This window comes from Eptesicus fuscus, chromosome 12 (assembly GCF_027574615.1).
Source record: "Eptesicus fuscus isolate TK198812 chromosome 12, DD_ASM_mEF_20220401, whole genome shotgun sequence".
Taxonomy (NCBI): Eukaryota; Metazoa; Chordata; class Mammalia; order Chiroptera; family Vespertilionidae; genus Eptesicus; species Eptesicus fuscus.
The window spans coordinates 7,432,668-7,441,332 of NC_072484.1; positions in this window are offsets into that span (position 1 = coordinate 7,432,668).

An 8,665-nucleotide genomic window follows, 5' to 3' on the forward strand; every position below is an offset into this window, starting at 1 on the left:
CCACAGGTCACAGAGCCAGTACATGGTGAACCTGTTCTTTGAACCCAGTATTCCTTCTGGCTGAAGAGCAAAAGGCTCCCACCACTATGACTGATGTCTTCGGGTGAGTGTTTGAAAGGAAAAAACACATCACGTAAGTTTGAGTTCATATGGCGATTCCTTCCTCTTCCTCTGTGCGCAGTGATGACCTGTGTGATCAGTAGATATGATAAAACAATGGTGTGTGATTTCCAAGCTAGATCATAAAAGACTTTGCACTCTCTGGGATCACTCTCTCGGGGAAAGCAAGCCATCGTGTGATGAGAATGTTCAAGAAGTTCTATGGAGAGGTCCATGTGATGAGGGACTAGTCCTCCAGCCGGCAACCAGGGCTGCTATCCATGTGTGTGAGTGAGTCAGCCTGGAAGCAAGTCCCCCAACCCCGGTCAAGCCTTCAGGAGGCTTTATCTCCTTCCTTCCCCGTCTCAGCACTCAGGTAACTGTAGTGCTGGCTAATACCTTCACTGTAATCTCATCCTCAGAAACCCTCAGCCAGACCTGCCCAGCTACACCATCTTTAGGTCTCTGCTCTGCAAATATTGTGTGAGATAAAATGCTTCCTGTTTTAAGCCACTACATTTTTGTGTCTTTTGTTACACAGGAGTGGGTAACTAACACAAAAGAAAAGGGTATTTTTAAGGGAGCAATTATAATGATGAAGCAGGGAACATAAGATGGATGAGGAGGGAAGGGAAGAACTGTAAGGTGTGCAAAAATAGTTGGACGGATGTAATAGAATAAAATGACAAGTCCTCACCATGGTCTACATGACCTGGCCCCAAATACTCTCATGTCCCCTTGATCGCTAAGCATAGCCACACACTGATTCCTTTGGGGCTTCAATAAACCAAGCTCAGTCCTGCCTGAGGACTTTCAATTTCAACCCCCTTACCTTAAGGGTCATTACACTTCTGGCTTCTTTTCATTCTTTAGGTCTCAGCATAAAAATTGCTTCTTCAGAGAGAAATCTCATCAAATGGTACCACCCCCCCCCCGCAAGCTACTTTATTCAATGTTCTTCATATTTCTTAGCACTATTTAAAATTATTTTGTTTGTTTATTTATATTCCCAACAAAACTATGGGAGAACAGGTATCTTATCTTTCTTGCTCACTGCTATGTTTTCTCAGCATCCTAAGCCAGCGTTTTCAGCCTTTTCACCTCATAGCACATACCAACTAATTACTAAAATTCTGTGGCACACCAAACAATATATTTTTTGCTAATCTGGCAAAAAAAGTATAATTTTGATTCATTCACACCAGATGGTTATGTCTTGTTGACTGTTGTGATGTTTTAGTTGACAATCTAAGGGAAAAGAGGTCAGTGCCCCTGACCAAAGAGTCAGGTATGGCATGTTTTAAACATTCTTGTGGCCCACAAGTTGAAAATCGCTGTCTTAAACAGTAACTCGGCCATAGCGGGATCGTCATAAAAACTATGAATGAATGGATGAATACAGAGAAATAAAGACACGAAATAGCTGGAATCCTGCCTGAGACAAACAGTACAAAGTACCGAGGACAAGGAAATGCCAGTTGGACAGTAACTGAGACCACTCTGTGAGCAACGACACCTTTAGCCTCAGAGGATTCCAAACAGCCAGCCATTCATGACTCAAGTTCAGGAAGGAAGCCAAGCACAAGGAAACCGATCCTGGCTTCTGAATGGAAATGGCACATTAGCCACGTTAACGCGGGTTCAGATGTGTCGGGAAGAGGTGAGGAGGTCTCTCATACCAGACTGACCTTCCGTCCCTACACCGTCTCTAATCCCACTGGTAATTCCTCGTGACTTCTTCGACTATGGCCACGTGGTGAAGTCAGTGTTGTCGAGGGAGCCAGTACTCCAGTTTCCTAGAACACATTGCAGCTTCAAAGAAAATTCGGCCCAAACATGAGCGATCTTGCACTCAAACCCGACCACACATTGCTGCACATTCCCCCCTAATTGGACACCCTGAACCTGATGGCAGCACATTATTGGCAACCAAAGCCACAGCAGCCTCGCCCCAATTATGAATTTACAGGCTGTTGGCACAGCACAGGTGGGCATTTTTAATAATTAAATACAAACCCAGGAATAGTTTGGATTTTATGCCCAACTACATGTTGTTCAGCGTCTACAGTTGGGCAACTTTCTACTTCAAAGACTGTGAACCCCAATTCCATGTCTGTTTGGATCACTATCCCCTCAAAGGGGATCTCGGTGAATTGTAGGACCATTACATACTCATTTGATGTCTCAACCTGGATAATAAATTTCTGTGTTGAAAAGGAAACAGCTTTCCCTCTTTCTGATGAAAACATATATTTATGTTTTGAAACAATTACTATAGCAATAATAAATTCATCTTCATATTTGGGGAGTGGGGTGATTAATGACCAATAACTCTTTTTGTTGTTGTTGTTTTTTCTTTTTTTTCTTTATCGATTAAGGTATTACATATGTGTCCTTACCTCCCCATTGCCCTCCCACCCCCCACTCATGCCCTTCACCCCCCTGGTGTCTGTGTCCATTGGATAGGCTTATATGCATGCATACCAGTCCTTAATGAGAGGTGGATTCGTATGGCACTTTACTAGCCCACAGGCATTTTGTAGAGCAATTGGAAGTTTCATCTCATCCAGGCTGATCACAGCTTTGGGATGGGTGTCAAGAGTCATTTTAGTGATGTGGAAACTGTAAACAAGAAACACACACAGAATGATGGTTAAAGAATGCCCCGGCCAGGTGCCTCAGTTGGTTGGAGCATCATCCTGTACATCCTGTTTTCTCTCTCTCTCTCTCTCTCTCTCTCTCTCTCTCTCTCTCTCTCTCTTCCTTTCTCTCTAAAATCAATCAACATATCCTGGAGTGAGGATTTTTAAAAATCATGGTTAAAAGGAAATACATCAATAATCATATTCTGAGAGATTTTCAATGTTTATGGTATTTTTTTTCTCTCCTTTTTTTCCTTGCATTTTTTTTTTCTCTTACCACCACCTGTAAGTAGCACTCACCTATCTAAAAGAACTTCACCAGCCCTGACCGGTTTGGCTCAGTGGATAGAGCGTCAGCCTGCGGACTGAAGGGTCCCAGGTTTGATTCCGGTCAAGGGCATGTACCTTGGTTGTGGGCACATCCCTAGTTGGGGGTGTGCAGGAGGCAGCTGATCAATGTTTCTCTCTCATCGATGTTTCTAACTCTCTATCCCTCTCCCTTCCTTTCTGTAAAAACTCAATAAAATATATTTAAATTTAAAAAAAATAAAAGAACTCCACCCAAAACCTTGGCTCCTTTGGATAAGGAAGACCAGCTCTCCTCGTCAGGAGAGGGTCCTGAGCGATCTTCCCAGCCTCTGAATTGCAGCCGTCCTGCGCCTCCTGCCTTTCATGGGGAAAAGAGCATCTTTCACTTAAAAGAGCGTCATGGTTTCAGTGGGGGTTTAGGACCTTCCTTTGGCTGAAAAAGGTCCAAGGATAGGAAAACTGCTGCGCAGAAGAGGAAGAATAGGAGAGAAGATAAAGAGTAGAAAAATAGAAGAAAGGGAAATGAAGAGCAGGAGAAATTGGTCTTTGAGCAAGAGTTACAGGTCACTGAGCGGGAGAGGCCAGGGAGAAGCAAAACCAACCAAAGACACCCATGTGCTGAATGGCGGGACCCCATTGCCTGTGAAGCCGCGTGGCGAGGGCTGCGGTAAAGACCTGAGAAAGGATGCGCCAGGGGACGACTCCTCGGATGCGCATCACCCTAGTCTGTCTGGTCGCCTCCCTACCAGACCCACCTCTGCCTCCTCCATTCCCAAGAGGCTGGGCTCCATGGACCTCCCTGTTCTTTTGTCTTAGGGCGCAGCCAGCAGGAGGCAGGTGTCTGCAGGATCTCAGAGACGAGACCGGGAAGTGAGAGAGTATTGCTTCTATCCCCACCATGGCCACGTGTCTGCCACTGGCTTCATCTCCTTCCTTCCCCGCCTCAGCTCTCACTGGGCACCTGCAAGAAGTATTTCCTCTTTTGCCCCTCAGGCTACAACCCTAGTCCTCAGCACAGGTAGTGTTTCAAAAAGATATCTCAAGTGAATGAAAGAAACAAATGCTTATTTCCAATAACCAGGGAGAGTATATCTAACCACGTACTCCCAAAATGAACTCATTTCCTCTTGGGGAAAAAAAAAAAAAAGAATGCCCTTTTCCTCAGAGGCAGAAAAATGACATCATGATTACACACTAGCACCACACTAGCCAGCTCTTTCCTTTTTGTTTTAGTAAAAGCAAAGCACTGAATCAGACAAAAGAACTTTACGTCCTAATACTATTTCTAGAAATGATCTCTAAGAAGAAAGAAATGATTTTTTATGAGAAAAAAAAACACACACACTTGGAAATAAAGCAAAGGAATGGACTAGGACCCCAAACCCAAAGGTACTCACTAGAACCACCTCTCAGCCAAGCTTCCATGGAACCCTAGGTCCCTTCTCTGAACCACATGCACAGGCCAACGTATGAGCTCACTGCCCAAGCCAAGAGAGAAGCAACCTAGACAAAGAAACCAAAAGACTGTGGATTCCTCTGCTGAGCATTTTACTGCCAAAGGACATACACCAAGGGTCTTCAGGCACACTGGCAAGATATTTCTTCCCACACACTTTGGGAGGTTACAAAGCCTTGAGTGAAGTTATGGCCCAGAAACCACCATCCCCCACGGGGCTGTGGTAATTACTAGATGAACTCATCAGAAGCTCTGAGTACAGTAAATAATAAAAAATCCCCAATGAGAAAAACATGTCCTACTGTGGGTGGGCCAGATTCCTCCTGATGAGCGCTTTATCACAGGATACATTACCTACTTTCCTATCAGCTTCAGCCTCCACTAATGCTGGATTTGAACAACACAGATTCAGGAAGAGTTTATTACCCCCTGCTGGTAATTTTGAGGAAAACTAATAATAATAGCCAATTAAAAGTGCCCAATCAACTGACAATAAGTGGTAGACAAAATACAGGAGAAATTTGAAGGGAAGTAAGGTAACTACTTTGGGAACCAACTTTGTAAAGACGACATACCCGTCTCGGGGTTGAAGACTTTTATGTGTCAAATGGAATAAGCATCTGAAGGCTTGAAAGGATTCTGATTTGACAGCAATACTATTTCTCTTGAAGAGAAGGCTAACGATGCATCTTTGTGTCCCGCTTCCCAGAGCCAGTTATCACGTGCGTGAGATTGTGCGTAATGTCACGATGTCTCGGGCTGTTTCTTAAACACAGGTTGGATAATGACAGAGTGTTCTGTGAGTGTCTCGAAACACCTCCAGGAAGGGTTGCACTGCATGTAAACCCAGCTCCTCGGAGGAAATCCATATAAGTACACCACGTCTGGGCTCAGAGCACCCAGATTCCTCCTTCCGTCCACCAGGGCCAACTCTGAGATATTTGTGTGGGGAGAGGAATTCGTTCTTGACCTGAAGATGATCAGTTCACAAGATGAACTATGCGAGGTGAACATCCCTGAGTTGTCTCATTCTCCTTAGCTACTGGCCTTGTAAACGACCACAGATGACATCACCCTTTCAAAACGCGCCCAGAGCACTTAACATCCATGACCTTCTGCCGACCGTCGGCAGCCAGGTGCCATTTTGAAGACATTTCCCTCCCTTTCTCCTCTGCGCGTTCCTCTTGGACTTTCAGACAGATCCACGCAATCATTATAACGCAGCAGTGTTTTCTGTGGCACAGAAATTAGAAGGCACTGGTTGGAGCTGATATTTCTCTTTCTCCTCCCTTCTTCAATGCTCGTAGTCTTTCCAAAACCCATGCAGCTAACGACATGACCAAGGTAACGTTTTCACATTGTTAAAATAAAATGTGACCTGTTTCCTCAAACTAAAGGGGTGCGGGCCACAAATTGTTGAAGTTTGGCTTTAAATTTTTTTTTTAAATCACCCATACATACACTCCTTTTCCTTGATCCAAATTTCTGGACTACTTATTTATTGAGAAGAAAATAACCAAAATCACCAATAATACACTTTAATGCTAAACACACAAAGAGCATAGTGCATTAAAAATAATTAAAAGCATCAAGTCAACATGACTCTAGACAGTATTATGTATCAGAAAACCGACTTGTGGGAAGGAAGCATGTCCTCCCTGTGAAGCAAGCACTGTCATGACTCCCATTTTACAGATGAGGAAATCAAGGCAGAAGTAGCCTACCTGAAGATCTGTGACAGATCTGGGGCTCAAACCCTAGCAGATGGTGACCGCTAACCTTGACCACACACTCAGTGGCCACATTTTAATGTCTTCCTCCCCAAAATCGGTAAATTAGAGAATTTATTGAGAACTTACTAAGTGCTTGGTGCAGGGGGTGTAATACAGGAAGCCTGAGCAGACACAGTTCCTGCCCCGTGAGGCTCCCAGTCTGGTGGGAGAGCGGGGCACTAATCTGAAATGACCTCATCAGGACAGTGTGATGCCCCAGAGCCTTGGGTGGTGCCTTCATTCCAATGGCAGGTGGCAGTCCTTGGTCATTGAGAGCTGCCTCTACAGAGACCCTCCGATAGGTTGTCCTCCTTTGAGGATGGCATCTCTAAGCGCATCTGATTTGCCCGAATTCACATTATTATTTAAAGCACACACTCCTCTCGGTTCAGATTTCCCTTCCAGGGTCTCGGTGCACACACTTGACCTTCTTGGAATTTCTCCTGCGGTGCTTGGAGCAGGGGACCTTCCTGCTGCTCCTCCCAAGACAAAGGCAGTGCAGTGTCCCGCCAGCCAGTTCCAGGGTGGAACCACCTCACCGTGTAAGCATGCAAAAGCAAGCTTCTAACCTCAAGTTTATCAACTCTGGAAACCTTGGGACTTGTTGAGTCTCAGAGCAACCTCAGGGATGTGCTCAGTTATTGATGAGGCCATCAAACAAATACTCCCCTAAAGGTGACCAACCTCGGGGACGTGAATAAGGTTTCCCTGAGGTCTATGGAAAATCTGATACTTGGAAAAAATTGTGTCTAACATATGAAAAAGAAACATCAAACCCACAAGTAATAGATGTTTCATTAAATATCTGCAAAACATAAAAGATCAGCTGTTACTCAAATTAATAGTCAGCTGTTACTCAAATTAATGCATACATATGTACATATGTGGATACTAGTATGCATATATGAGAGTGTATGCATATACCTAAAATTACGACTTAGTGTGGGATGTGGTTGAAATCAGATCTGTATGGAGTGGGGTAGAAAATTCCAGATCTAAGAGGAACCTGACTTAGAGGAACAGGAATTTGTGAAAAATAGCTTGAGGGGGTGTCGAAGATGTAAAAGTGTTTTGAATTACGCTTCTGAAGAGCAACCCGAAGCAATTATTCTTTTTGCTATTGGTCAGATTTTTTAAAGTAGTTCTGCTACTGGGGAAGGACATGTAATGAGAAGAGAGCCACAGTTGTCTAATACTTCACCTTACTAACTATAGATAAGAAGTTTCCTTACAGATCCTCAGGAACTGGAGGAGGAAACAAGGCTGTAAAAAGGTCAGATGCCTCGATGGGTCCATGACTCAGAAAAGAAATACATTTTGAGAACAGACAAGGACAGGACACGCTTTGATTTGGTTGCTGTGCCCAGACCCTGACCCCCTCCGGGAGTTTTTCTCAGGAACGCTGGCCATTCTCCAGTCCCAGGAACCGGCTGAGCTGCTTGTAACATCACAGGAGATTAGCCACCTTGTTATGGGACTTTGAGCTCCTGCGGGCCGGACTGCAGACCCTCCCCTCTGTGTTCCCTGTTATACTGCAGCTCACAGCTGCATGTAGCTGTCTTCTCCCTCATGTGTGTATAACCAGCCAACTGGCAAGGGGGGTCAGAGAGCAGACCTTTGTGGGTGACCCACTGCTCTCCCATCCTACCAGTATTATTTGAATAAACGCTCAGATATGATTCAACCCTGTTTTCTGCTTCATTGGTTCAAGTGGGGACAGGCAGCCCGGACCCCTTGGTTGTCCAGCTACAGTACTTTTAATTAATTATCAGGAACGAATGGCCCATTTTTCACGGCAGCAGGTCCCTTGACTTCACGCCCTCGGTATTTCTTGAGCGCCACACTGTGAATGACCCTCCCATTCCGGGTCAAGACTTAAGCCTCATCGATGTCCTCAAAGCCCTCTGGGCTCTGCTCCCGCACTGGGCGACTGAGATGAAATCAACAGTGTCTTCTTAACAGGCCCTTTGGCAAGAGAGACGTGACTTCCCTTCCCGGTGAGGCTGAGGAATGCTGCCCCTGAACCTGCTAACCTCCGCTCCCTCCCTCCATCTGGGCAGAGTGACTCAGAGGAGACCTGCCCGTTCCCTCTCCTAACTGGGTTTGGTGAGCCCGGTAAACAGGCCGTTAGCCTTTGGTGTGTCTAGACACAGAAATGATTCAGATGGCCCCTCCTGAGCTTCCATAGCAGCTCTGAAAAGCGCAGGAGAGAGACACGGCTGCCTCCGGAATGCCCTGCTGCCGGGAGCTGGCCCATGGGACCCCTCAGTTACTGCTTCCCCGGAAGGACTCCCACAGTGACTCACCAGCTGGGAGATCCCGTGCTTTCCTTCCTAATAAACAAAAATGAAACTTTGAGCCCCGCTACAAAGTTCCCTCTCACAGCA